General features: G+C 33.3%; 1 pseudogene across 1 annotated transcript; it reads left to right on the forward strand.

The window, feature by feature from the left end:
• The first annotated feature begins 5,996 nt into the window (after positions 1–5,996).
• LOC143629590 (rhamnogalacturonan I rhamnosyltransferase 1-like) lies at positions 5,997–8,297 on the forward strand (annotated as a pseudogene). Its single transcript, XR_013152980.1, has 8 exons — positions 5,997–6,184; positions 6,254–6,325; positions 6,422–6,499; positions 6,550–6,792; positions 6,872–7,161; positions 7,249–7,453; positions 7,634–7,790; positions 7,947–8,297. The product of XR_013152980.1 is annotated as a rhamnogalacturonan I rhamnosyltransferase 1-like (transcript).
• Positions 8,298–13,891: the final 5,594 nt, after the last annotated feature.

The raw sequence follows: 13,891 nt of genomic DNA on the forward strand, positions 1-13,891 counted from the left end.
AACGACGATTTAATGGAATTATTAAGGTTGATTATTTTATAAGTTTATTGGGAATTAATTATTATTTTATTATAATTTTTACTATTTTTAAAGTCTTCGATTACTTTAATAATATTTTATGTTTTAATAACTTTCTAATATTATTTTAATAATTTAATGTAGCTACGAGAATTATGATGAATTATAAGTCTTGGATTTAAAGGTTACAAGTTTTTTGATGATTTTTCTAACGATATCTAATGAATTTAATAATTTCCGTTAACGAATTAATATTAACGAAACGAATTTTTATTAACGGTTAACAAGTTTAGAAAATGGTTTTTATATGGGAAATGATGAGTTTTAATTTAACTTATTTTATAAAAGTTTTTATTTAATTTAAAATAATTTTTATTGATTTATTAAGATGTTTTTTAAATAATTAATTTAATTATAAAAGATACTTAATTAAATAAGCTGTTAAAAAAACAAAAACAATATACAAGCTTGACCCGGGTTCGAAACCCGGGTCCTTCAGTTTGCAACGAAATGAACTAACCACTGCTCCATGTTACCATTTGTGTTTGTTTAAGAAAATGTTTAAATATATAGAATATGTTAAGATCATCTTCTACATTGCCAACCCTAGGTATTCAATTCTCTGTTTTGGTTCCATGTATGGTTGATTAATGTTAGGGGTTTTGCTTAGCTATATAAGAAACGAAGCAAAAACGTATAAAAATTACCCATATCTGTTCTCGTTTGGTGGTGAACGGAGTTTCGCCGGAAAAGATGTTTCTTTGCCGGAATTAAGAATGTGCAGAGGGTTTATTAGCGTAATTGGAACGTATGAGCGTGTTAACACGATGAAGCTTAAGCTATTTATTATATAATTTGTTCCGTTGGGTGATTAATGTCCGTTAATGGTTTTTATTAAAATTCCGGCCGTTGGTGATCATAAATCCGTCATTATATACACGTTAATACCCGCTAACAAGAGCAATAATGATTTATGTTAATGGAGAAGTACGTTAGGATCATTATTGGATATTAAAGATGTGTTTTGGATTGATTTGATGGTCGCCGGATTGTTTCCGTCGCCGGCCGGGTTCCTCGCCGGAAAACCGTGGAGGGGAAGGGGGTGGGGCTGGGATATTATATAATATTAATATAATTTAAAACAATTTACAAGATTAGCCCCTCTACATTCAAATTCTTTTTAATTCAAGATTTTAATATTTATTTACAATATGCATCTTGTACTTTGAATGATTTAAGATCGAGAAGGTTAATATAATTTACACCTTAGATCCCGAACTTTGAAATGTAATAGTAATAAAACTTGAGTTTATTATACCTAGTTAGTTTGTGAATCGTTTAAACATTACTTTAAATCTTGAAGGATTGATTATTTGCACATAACAAAAGAAAGAAACGAGCGAACGATAAACGAAATTTCTCGTGAATAATATATTAATAATAAACAGTGTATAATAATATAAATTATATATATAAAAGAAAACCATAAATTCGAAATGGATCAGGTTTTCGGGTTTGAAAAATAACGAATGTCACAGGATTTACAACTTTTAAAAATTTCGTCCCGAAATTAAAATAAAAATAAAAATTTAAGAGAAAACAACTAACACAAGAAGTTGTTTAACAGTTATAATAATTTTTCAAATATCAAGTTAAGTAAAAATAATAACGTCGATCTTCGAATGGCCCGAAAGATGCCACAAACAGGAAATATGACAAGGACACTTATATATAGGATGTACCAGCGGCGTATCCACCATGCCCTTATCATATTGCATTTGTCCCGTCTTTCAAAATCATTCCAGGTTTCGAGTTATTGCACCCAATGTACTTATTATGTATTCCATGCGATGACTTGGATAATTACGTGTCGACCCATAATTACCTTTATCGTCGGATGACCCACATAGTCCGTCCCATTGTGTGGGTTTTAATAATATAAAATATTATATGAAGACTTTTAAATCAAGAACACTAAATTATAAGGATTCAAAAATAACAAAAGTATATAATCAAATCATTGAGGTCAAATATCAAGATAAATAATGTAACGTCAGGGTTACAATAGCCAACGAAATAATTGAACGAATTTAAACAACAAAATTTTTGAATTTAAGAATATATAACAAAAGGTTGAAGGATGAAATAAATTAATGGAGTGTTAAATTCAAAAGGAAACCCTTGGTATTTATGATATTATGGTAAATGAGAAATATTTATCATAAGTTAAGTACATGAAACATTAGGGTCATGAAAGACTAAAATTCATGAAAACATATGATAACCACCAGAACTATCAAGGGATTTGGAAAAGTGAAATAATGACGCCAAGAAGTTAGCATTAATAACCTCGGGGAAATTCAACCGCCACAGGGAGGGGTTTATTTTTGAGACGTCCGCATTGAGATATTGATAATTCGCAAGTATAATATAATATCACTGAAATTAAACAAGTAAATGAGGCTCCTATTAGATAGCTATGTCTTTGGCTAAATACATAGCCCCGGTTTGAAAGTAAACCGGTTATAGGCAGCCAAAAGTGTGATTACGGTTTCTATTAGATAACCATGAACATGGTCCCGGTTCCCGCTAACGCTTACGTTTGGGGTTGACCGGTCATAGACCGCCAAAAAAAAGTGATTACGGTTTCTATTAGATAACCATGAGCATAACCATGCACATGGTCCCGGTTCCCTCTAACGCTTGTGTTTGGGGTTAACCGGTCATAGGCCGTTATATTGAATTAATTCAAGAGTTAACTAAATCTTATCGTATGGAATGTGTATCGTGATTTGTGAGAATAGTAAATTAGATCAATCAAATGCAAACATAAATTCACCAATACCATTGAAAATTTAGCATACATGGAGACATTATTCAAATGGAAAGAACAAAGACAAAATTACAAATGCAAAAAGAAAAAAAAGAAAGTTGTCCGCAGCGTTTGTCTTCTTGAGGGTAGGTGTGTCCTTGGGTAAAAGGGCTAGTGTGGGCCGGTGCCATGATTTCTTAGCTGAAAATCATTGGCGTTGATGTATACGCGTCCTTGCGTACCTTGGCTGGTTTGACCCACTTGGGTTTGATCGGTTTGGTTTAATTGGGTTTGAAAGCTTGGATGGGTTGGGCTTGCATTGGTTGGGCTTGATCGGCTTGTGCTTGATTGACTTGGGCTTGTGGTTGGAAGGTTTGGGCTTGATATAGTTGTAGTTGATTGGTTTGGTTTGGGTAGGTTTGGATTTGATAAACGAGTTTTGGGCATGTGTTGCGTAGATGATTTGGACTACCACAATGATAGCAAGCTCGTATGATTGGGAGAGTGGGGGCATGTGGTGGGACATACGGTTGTTAGAGTGGTTGAATAACGGGTTGTGGGATGAAGGGGTGGTGTTGAGTATGCACTGGTGCTCGACATGTGTTGGTGAGATGACCCAAACGATCACAATTGGAACATTTTCGGCATTGAGCAGCAGTGGGGTGATGGAATTTACACGTGTTACACAAAGGGTGTGTTCCCGTGTAATGCTTTTTGTTAGGTTGGGTTTGGGTTGAGTTTGTGTTGGTTATGGCATAGTTTTTGCGTTTATTGTTGTGGTCGGTGTAGGCGGGTTTGGATGAGTCAGACTTAGTTTCTTTTGGTTCGGATGGTGATTTCTCGGTGTTTTTCTTCGAACCCTTCATTGTCAAAGTCTCGGCTTTGACATGATTATCAGTGAGGGTTGCAGCAAGGTTAATTGCGTCACGGAGTTCTTTAGGAGAGTTATTGAAGACACTGTCCTGGATTTCTCTTGGTAGTCCTCTGATGTACTTGTCGATGGCACGCGAAGTAGGGGTAACAAGGTGTGGCACCAACACACTAAGTTCATTGAAGCTGGCGGTGTAAGCGGTGTGCTCACCACCTTCCTGTTTGAGGTTCCAGAATTCTGCCTCTAAGTTCATGAGTTCGTTTGGAGGACAAAACTGTCGAGTCATCAGGTCTTTCAGTTCATCCCACGACAAGGCCATGGCAGCTTCAGCACCGCGGGTCGACTTTTCCTTGACCCACCATGTAAGAGCACCTTTCTCGAGAACACCTGTAGCGAATCGGGTTCGCTTATCATCAGGACACTCAATTTGGAGGAACACACTCTCCATTTTTTCGTACCACTGAAGTAGGGCAGTGGCACCTTGAGTTCTGTTAAATTCGGTAGGTTTAGCATCGGTAAAGTTCTTATAGGTCACAACGGGAGCTGAAGGCGGGGGAGGAGCAGGGTTAACGTTAGCCATGATGTTCTGGTGCATCTGGGTCATGATATTAGGGAGAACCGCTGTCAGGTGCTTAGTGATCTGGGAAGTTATCTTGCGGCTAGACGAACGACGTTGACGGGAAGCCATGCTGCGAACAAGGGTAACGGAAATCGTGAGACGCGGAATGGTTTATGCTATATAAAGAACCCTTTGATAAACTTAATGATTAAAGTTTAAAATTCATCAATTACCCGTGTAATATACGGACCTCAAATAAGTATCTAACTTCTAACTTTACTAATAAAAGAAAATAATAAGGATGATATGGCAATTCCACATTCATTCTTGGTCTAATCTATTTTCTCATTCATTCTACATATCCATGGGTTTTGGGCAAAACCATTTCGACAAATAGGTTATAATTTCCTTTCTAATGTTTCATCTTATTCATCCTATTTATCCATGGGTCATTGATCAAAATAATTTTGGCAAATGGATTATAATTTCCTTTATAATTCTCTAATTCTTCATCTTATTTATCCTACATATCCATAGGTCATGTGTCAAAACAATTTTGACAAATGGGTTAAATTTCTTTTTAATTTTCTAATCTCTCATCTCATTCATTATAGTTATCGATGGGTAATAAGTCAAAACAATTTTGGTAAATGTTGTATATTGTTGTAATGGGTTATCTTATTTTAATTTGTAAATTTGAGATTATAAACTTCTTACTATCTGTAGTATATATATTTTATTTTCTTCTTACATTTAATTTTGTTCAGTTCTTTCAAAAAAACGTACCTTATTTATTTTTATCATTTAACAAATCCCGTGTGATACATGGGTTCAAAAGCTAGTATACATATATGCATACTATGTACTTAAAACTATAATCTTTTACCCCAAATTTGAATCAATTTTTCCGATTTAATTAACACTTGTATTTGTATAAACACTAACAAAATCATGAATTACCATACTGATGAAACACCAAACGAATGCAGTTATTAGATAGACATCTCAAAACCTAATTTAATAATAACTCCAAATTATCATTGTTTTTTTTTTTGGATATGATATTCGTACACCATCTCTCAAAACTTTCACACCCTGCATACGATCGTATAGAAGTTATACGATCGTATGAAACCCCACATGACAAAAGTGCACATAAGTACACTGACGTACGAAGTTTGACTGGAAGTCATATGATAGTATGACTCCCATACGATCGTATGGAAACAAAAAACAAGAATTGATTGAGCCAGATGTGTTTAGAGTTGTGATAGTAAACGAATATGATTGCTATAGGAAATATGATATAATATTTCCAAAGTTCATACGGTCTTCAAAGTTGCTGGTTGTTAAAAAAAAAGCTCATAGGTTCGTATAGAAGTTATAGTATCGTATGAAATGTTTCGGCTGGGAAAAGCTGACAAATTCTGCGGTCGTATACGATCATATGAGTGCGATCCTATGGAATCCAGAGGTCTGTGGATAAGTCAAAGCGGAGCCTTTTTTTTTTTCAAAACGCAAACAAAACCCACTTCTCATCTGACTGACTGACTCACCGGATTACAATCTCTCTCACTTGTCCGTCCGGAAAACTCACTCCGGCATCAGTTGATCCATTTCAAGATTCTTTCTTTTCTTGATCGGATCACCATTTTTCACCAAACACCGAACCCACTTCCCAATTTGTGTGCATCAAGGGTTTTGTTGAGAACGCAATCAAGAAAGTAGTAAGCAAAATGGGTTTGGAAGGTTGTAAATGGGACAAACCCAGTTTGATGGTGTTGCCACAAGCTAAAATGATTTTGTGGATGACAACGTTGCTGTTATGGGTCCAATTGCTGACTGTTGGTGAGGTTTGGGGTCCAAGATTGTTGAGAACTTGGCCTTCTTGTTATAATCATTCATGCTTCTTTACATCCTAAAAGTATCATCGATTGTAATTTGATCTGTTTGCTGTTGAATTTGTGATGATTTTGAATTTGTTTGTGCTTAGGGGTTTACAACAACAATGGATACCTGATGGTTGGTTTCTTGCAATGGTGGACTTAATCAAATGCGAGGAGCAGTGTGTTTGCGTTTTTGTCAACTTATAATCTTGAATTTTTGTGATATGTTTTACTTTTGTTGGATCATTTGGTTAACATGTTATCTGGTTTTGCAGATATGTGACATGGTTGCGGTTGCTAAATTCATCCTTTTCGCAACTAAGTTAGCATAATATTACATTTTATGTTACATGGTTTACTTTAAACGAATAAAAAAAAACATTAATAAAAAAATCATTTTTAGCTGACTCTGCCATGTGTGAGATATTCCTATGTACATTTGTTTGTCCTGATTCAATATTTTAAATTTATGAGTTGCAGTGACTTTGAAGACATCTTTGATGTTGATCATTTTATTAAATCGTTAAGGGACGAGGTTCGGATATTAAAAGAACTTCCCCCGAGGCTTAAACGACGAGCCGAACTTGGAAAGTTTCGATCTTTAGCACCAATTAGCTGGTCTGAAATGTCTTATTATCATAATCAGGTTCGTTTTTGAGTCATTAATTATGTTAGTTTTATGTTTTTAACATAAACACTCATTCAAACTTTTTGTGTAATATTAGATTCTTCCTCTTATCCGGAGGTACAAAGTTGTACATTTAAACCGGACAGATGCACGAGTTGCCAACAACGGGCTCCCATTAGAGATTCAAAAACTTAGGTGTCGAGTGAATTTTAGTAGTTTAAAATTCACTTCACAAATCGAGGAATTGGGTCGAAAGGTTGTGAGAATCCTTAAAAAAAATGGGCCGTTTTTAGTACTTCATCTTCGATATGAAATGGATATGTTAGTATTCTCGGGATGCACACAAGGCTGCAACAATGAAGAAGTTGAAGAATTGAGTAGAATGAGGTGATTCTTGAACCAAGATTTGATTTTTATTTTGACCCGTTTCGTTTTAACCCATTTCCTCAAACGGGCCATGTTTAAAATTGTTAGATACGCGTATCCATGGTGGAAAGAGAAAGAAATTGATGCTGATCTTAAAAGAAAAGACGGGTTGTGTCCCATGACACCAGAAGAAACCACTTTGATATTACGGGCTTTAGAAATGGATCCAAATATTCAAATTTATATTGCTGCGGGTGAAATATATGGTGGTGAAAGGCGAATGGCCCGTTTAGCTTCCGAGTTCCCAAATCTGGTTAGTAAAATTGGTTATTTATGACGAAATCTGGCCCGTTAGATTTTAAATGGGCTACCGGTTGCCAAATCTGGCCCGTTAGATTTTAAATGGGCTTCCGAGTTCCCAGATTTGTACTTCCGAGTTCCCAAATCTGGCCCGTTAGATTTTAAATGGGCTACCGGTTGCTGTTATGAACAGGTGAGGAAAGAGATGTTGTTGGACCGCATGGAGCTCGGTTCTTTCAAAACCATTCGTCACAAATGGCTGCACTCGATTACTTTGTTTCTTTAAAAAGTGATATTTTTGTTCCCACGTATGAGGGAAATATGGCGAGAGTCGTTGAGGGTCATCGAAGGTATTTCATTAGCCCCTTTAGTTGTTTAAACTCGTTAACGGGTCGAATTGGGTGGCCCGTTTCACCGCAACTGGTTTTGACCCGTTACCCAACCAGCCCATCTAATACACACTTTTTATTTTCTTGAAACCAGCTAATTTGATGAAAATGTACCAGATACTTAGGTTTCAAGAAAACCATTCGGTTTGACCGAAAAGTCTTGATTAACTTGATAGATCGATACAATGAAGGATCAATGAATTGGGACGAGTTTCAAGAACGGTCAAAGAAGTCCATGTTGACCGAATGGGCCGCCCGATGAGACGCGTGATGATTGCTGATAGACAGAAAGAAGAGGAATATTTCTATGCGAACCCGTATGAGTGTATGGATTCATGAAAAGATTAACATGATAGTTGAAGATTATGTCTGATTTTATACTTACAGTATATACAACTTCTTGCACCAAATGCATCATAACCATATGTTGAAATGGATAAAAGAGGATTTGAGCATGTAACATCTATTTCTTTTCGAGTATATGAATATATAGTATACATAAAGTTTCTACTTTCTAGCTTTAGTATTGTAATATTGGTTATGAGTTTTAATATTAGCATAGGTGAACTTGGGACCTTTTATGGGTGAACAGACCCATCATCAAACAAAATGTATGAATCTTGCAAAACGGTACAATTCAATAACTAAAAGGGTTTATGGGCACGTGTTTGCCATAGACCCTCAAGGTTTTTAGGAAATACCCAATTTTTTCGTGACGGATAGATTTATCCATGCTAAAAGTCGTGTTTTTTTCTTTTTTGTCTTTTTCTTGTTTTTAAAATTTTTTTTTTGTCTTTTTATTGTCTTTTGTTTTATTTTATTTTGTTTGTTTTTTTCTTGTATTAGTAATTTTTTCTAAATACTTTTTTTAATGTTTTTCATTTTAAACCAAGTATAGGGGAAAACCGAGTAAAAGTCGAACTTCTCGTTTTAACGAGCTATTCACCGTTCAAATCACCAAAAATCTTCCCTAACCCTTTTAACTTATGTTTCATTTTATATTGTTTATATATCCAAGTTTATAGTGTGTTGGAACCAAACTTGGTTTTATACCAAGATCAGGATGATTTACACTCGCTTAAACCCGAGTTTAGGACTTTAATTAATAAAATTCTCAAACTTGTTTAAGCTACTGATATTATTGAAGTCGTTCATATATTTAAATATTATGGTAAGTTGGGTTTGGATTTGGTTCATCAAGTCCCGAACCACTTAACCGAACAAATCTTTAAAAGTCAGATCTTGATGCTTACATTAACGGGATTGTACACACTTGCACTAAACCAACTTCCCTACGCAAAACTCAAAGGTTGAGTAAAAACATCAAAGACCCGGTTTCATGTAAATCTCGTTTCATTTTATACTTACTTTATATAACCACATTTTGTAAAATATAACTTAAATCTTGAAAACCCAGTCTTAACTTATGAACAATTATACCATTTATATTTCATCTTCAAGACTCAATATTAACTCAAGATCTTTCAATCTAGGACACGCACGTTAAACCGAACAGTTGGGCTCGCTTACTTGAGGATTTATTCTAACTCTTTCTTCATCAATGTCACTTTTTCCAAGTGAGTAATTTCATCCTCGTTTTTATACTTTGGGGGTAGCGTGCATACTTAAACAAAAATGACTTAAGAGTTAGATCCTCAAACCACAAACTCTAGGTTATGTGTTGCTTAGAATAATTGCCCGATTATGTGTTATATGCACTGTATGAGTTATTTGCTAAATGTTTATTACTTTTGTTGGTTTGCCTCATCATCATTCTCAATAAGTATGATCATACGCTCCTCCTTTTAATTTGGTAGTTTTTACCTATTAGAAAGGAACCTTATTTATTTATTTGTGATTTATATACCTCAATCGTCATTGTTATTTACGGGTTCCCATATGAGTTGTAGATTTTGCCTCATATTATATATACAAAAAATCATGGAATTGCTCACCAACATTTGTGTTGACAAAAAATATATTTTATGCAATGCTACAGGTTTAATAATTGGGTGATTGAATATTCGAAAACCTTATTTCATTTAGGACCGTTTAGGTTATTAGTTAAATGAACTATTTATTTCCTTGTAATTTGTTTTATTGTATGAACAAGTTGTGCTCGTGATGTTGATTGAAATAAATGAGTTGTTTAAATATTGTCACTATAATAGTGTCATTGTGTTCATGTGCAATTCGTCGAGCCCCGACATGTTACGCCGCCTTCGGTCGGGGTGTGACAACGACCCTTCTACCGGTCCGACACGAACAAACCTGAAACTTTGAGAAAATAAAATAGAACTAAAACCGAGAACATAGCCGCTCGAATAAGGTCAAACGGATGTATAAAACTCAAGATCTGAAATATTTAATGTTTAAACGAGCTGGTACTGTTCAGAATCTGAACTTCGAATATGGAGTTGGGTTCTGCTCAACACAATCAAAATTTCAAGATAAACATAAAAATCTTCTGGCCCAAAAGCTAATTTTGACCAGAAGCAGTAGTAATCAATTAAACTCAAGGGTTGACTTTTATAACCTTAAAGGGGTCGAGATTAAACTGATAAACGAAACTCCCTCAATCACTGAAGTTGATTGAGGGATTTTGTTTAATTAACAAAAACACACAAAATCACATAGGACAGCTTACCAGAATGATGGTTAAAATGATGAGAAAAATCAAGTCAAAGGCTTTTGAAGCACCAAAGTCAAACCGGAGGTTGAAGAACTTGAAATAAATCACCAATAGAACACTAATTCACGAAATTTTGGGATAGAGACTGAGTTTACAGTAGGGTTTAGAGGTTTTCTGATAAGTTTATTTAAATAATAAAGTCCAGAAATTTGTTTATTGGTTGCAACAATCGTTAAATTGGAAATAAATATAATACAAAAATAAATTGATTTCTTGTTCCCAAATCTTTCTAGTTTAATGGAATATGCTTTGGCATGATGCCAAGGCATATTCTAGTTGTTTTATTAAAAAGATTTAAGAAATCGAGCTTCCCAAAAAATTTGATTTTTGGCAATTATAATCCTAGGACTTCTAGAAATACGATTTTTAGCTAAATTAAGCGATTTTAAGGATTGTTAAGAATTGTTTGACGAGTTCGAATAACACGAGATATAACAGGAATTAAACAAAATTAAATACTCATAAATGCAAGATTTTATTAATAAGAAATATCCGAATTACATTCCCGAGTAAGGTAAACATAAACGACTACAAATACAAAAAATTCAAGATGTTACAACGATGAGGACGGTGAGTAGGTACGTTTTATTATTGTTTGAATTCCTTTGTTTTATTATTGTTTGAATTCCTTTGTTTATTCATATTATAAATGCTAATTTATCATGCAGTTACCAGCCAAAAAAATAAAATAAAACAAAAGACAATAAAAGAGACGAAAAAAAAAACTAGAAAAAGAATCGATTGTTGGGGCCTATTCGTGACAGATAGATTGGGTGTCTCTAAATTTCCTTGGGTGTCCCTTGCATGACCCTAGTTATAAAGTTGAAAATCTATATGTAGATGTCGTACTTGTAATAATACGATTATGTAACACTCAATTAGCCTCTGTACAGTCTCAAACTACAGTTGGCAAATTTTCTTTAACATCATACTTTTAATTCTTTCTTTAGAATATGCAATTTCAGTAAGCTGGCTCATAAAATATATGCCATAATATTTAATTACCTTAATTCTGAAATTAATTAATTTAATTTAATATAATAAAATCCAAATCCCTATTTCGAAGGAATATTTAGGGGTTTCATGTTAAATAAATTCTTTTCTCGGATAATGGAATTCTTGAGTTTTTTCCTAAAATAGTGTTGGTGAAAAAAATATTTACTATTTTAGTGTTGTTTCAAAACTATTTACTAAACTAGTGTTGATGAAAAAAAATATTTACCATTTTGGTGTTTTCTTTTTATTTTGTATTCATTTTTACTTTTAAATCTAGTTTTTCTATTAACGAGTATATTATTTATTTTTGTTGCATATTTCTTATAGATTTTTATCCGATAAACTCATGAACTTATCTTTTTATATATCTTTTTTATTAATTAACCTTTTTTTTTGGGTGACTTGTTCTAAATTTTTTCTTTCTTATTTCTTTTTTTTTTCAAATAATTTTCTTGTCCTTTTGTTCAAATATATTCATTTTACAAATTTTGTTTTCTGAGTTTGGTTTGGTACCGTAACGAACCTAATTGACACCAATCATGTTAGTGTTGAATAGCCGCCGCAACGTTAGCGTTTTATCAACACTCGGGTTTTACTTATTTCAATTGAATTATTTTTTTGTTTTAAATATGTTCATTTTACAACTTTATACTTTTGGTTTAGATATAATATCGTAAGAAACCTAATCTGTACTTATAAAATTCGCGTTGAGTAGTTGTCACGACTCATTTGCTTTACCAATGCCCGATCTTCAGTGATCTTTGTTGTTTTTTATATTAAATATTTTTTTAAGTTTAGTTCTTGTATGGTAACGAACCTAGCTGATACTAGCCGAATTCGCGCTAAGAGTCGCCGCAACGACTGTGTTTTACCAACTTTTTGGTTTTACTGATTTTTGTTTTTTTTAAACATGTTCATTTAAGCGAGTCAAATTTAATTAAACATTTCCTTTTGAATTAAAAGAAAAAATTAGAACGAATTAGCAAAAATATATAAATTTGTTGAGTGACAAACAAAAAATAAAAATAAAAAACAAGATTTCGGATTGACAGAATATAAAAATATATAAGAAAATATATATAAGGAATATGATATAAAACATAGGCGTTGCTGGTGGCTATTCAACATTGATCGGTGTTGATTAAATTCATTATCGTACTAAACTAAACCAAAAGAAAATCTATAAAATGAATACATTTGAACCAAGGTTTAAAAGTACGGAATCGCGACTCGAGGCGTTTTCCCACAGCCTCTCGAGGCGGATTTTAAAAATGGATATAAAAATTATATATCTTATTAAAAAAAATACTTAACATCAAACAAAAAACTTTCCAAAATAATTTCATCATCAGATTCACTACTCATGAGAACACACACAAAGTCTAAACTATAATAAAAGACATAAGCTTGAAACTGACACCAAAAGTCTAAAACATTAAAACACACAAAAAAGTTAGGGTTTCCCGTCTCTTTAACACCTAAGCCGTTTTTTTCCGCCTCGGACGTTTTTTTCGCCTCGTCCATGAAGAGACGTACGTTTATTTCTAAACCCTGAGGCACCGCCTCAAATTTGTTTTGCAACCGCCTCGTAGCGAGGCGCTGCCTCACAGCGTTTTTTTAAACCATGATTTGAAAAAAAACAAAAAAAGATATTTGAAAATATAAAAAAAATCAATTAAGAAAAGAATAAAAAGAAAACATTAAAAACGAGTTACTTAAAAAAATTAGAAAAATGATTGATATTAAAAAAGTACGAAAAATAAGTTATTCGATGTATCGGATAAAACTTGTATACAAAATGTGAAAGGAAAAAAAAGTAAAACATAGTGAATACAAAATAATGAAAAACACAAAAATAGCAAATACTTTTTTCCATCAACACTAGTTTGATAAATAGTTTTTAAGAGACACTATAATGATAATATTTTCCCACCAACACTAGTTTGAGAAAAAACTCTGGAATTCTTGGATCAAACCCCTTGAATCGGGGTCTAGAAAACAATTCATATTAATAATAATAATAATAATAATAATAATAATAATAATTTACCACTTTTTGATGTATAGTTGGAAATATCGAGTTAGAATTCACTCACAGTTTTAGGTTATTGTTTGGTTCATATAAAGATGGGTTTTAGTTTTTTTATTTGATTTGAATCTTACAGATTTTCACCAAGCTCAAAGCGGATAATAGTATAAAATGGGTTTAATTTCAAACTTTGGTTCATATTTCTTGGAGTTAATGGCCATTTTCGTCCCTATGGTTTGCTACTTTCGCCACTTCAATCCAAAATTTGTATTTTTGTCAATTTAGTCCTCATAGTTTTAAATATTAGCCAATTACGTCCTATCCGTCTAACGGCATCCAGCTATG

This window comes from Bidens hawaiensis, unplaced genomic scaffold (genome assembly GCF_021521415.1).
Source record: "Bidens hawaiensis isolate Kalapana, Puna unplaced genomic scaffold, B.hawaiensis_p1.1 tig00005307_1, whole genome shotgun sequence".
NCBI lineage: Eukaryota > Viridiplantae > Streptophyta > Magnoliopsida > Asterales > Asteraceae > Bidens > Bidens hawaiensis.